Source organism: Camarhynchus parvulus, chromosome 2 (genome assembly GCF_901933205.1).
Source record: "Camarhynchus parvulus chromosome 2, STF_HiC, whole genome shotgun sequence".
Lineage (NCBI taxonomy): Eukaryota > Metazoa > Chordata > Aves > Passeriformes > Thraupidae > Camarhynchus > Camarhynchus parvulus.
This window is the reverse complement of record NC_044572.1, coordinates 126,774,436-126,774,879: the sequence shown is the minus strand read 5'-3', so window position 1 is coordinate 126,774,879 and position 444 is coordinate 126,774,436.

The following is a 444-nucleotide window of genomic DNA, read 5'->3' as shown; positions in this document are numbered from 1 at the left end:
TCAATGGCACCAGGGGACAGACTTCCCCGCTGAGCAGCAGATTTGATAACGCGTCGATTTATCTCCTCACGTTTAGAGCCCCCTTGAAGGTTCCCACCGCTGTCACCTCGGAGAGTTCCTCCTCTGCCCATCTGCATCCCCAGAGTCCTGGAAAAGGCGACTGCTCCCAGCTAAATCGACTACAACACTTCCCTGGTACTGCTATCAACATCCAAACACAGAGCTTAAAACACCCTTAACAAAACAAACAAACAAACAAACAAAACCAGAAAAAACCCACACATCTCAAGGAACGCACTCTTTTTCGGGAAAAATTTATTTACGACCGAAGGTTGTTATGTTCGTCTTCCAGACACCGCCCCCGGCCTGCCCCGCTCATTACCCCGTGCCGGGGGCCGGCCGTCCCTCCTCCCCGCCCCGCCGTCCCTCCTCTCCGCCCCGCTC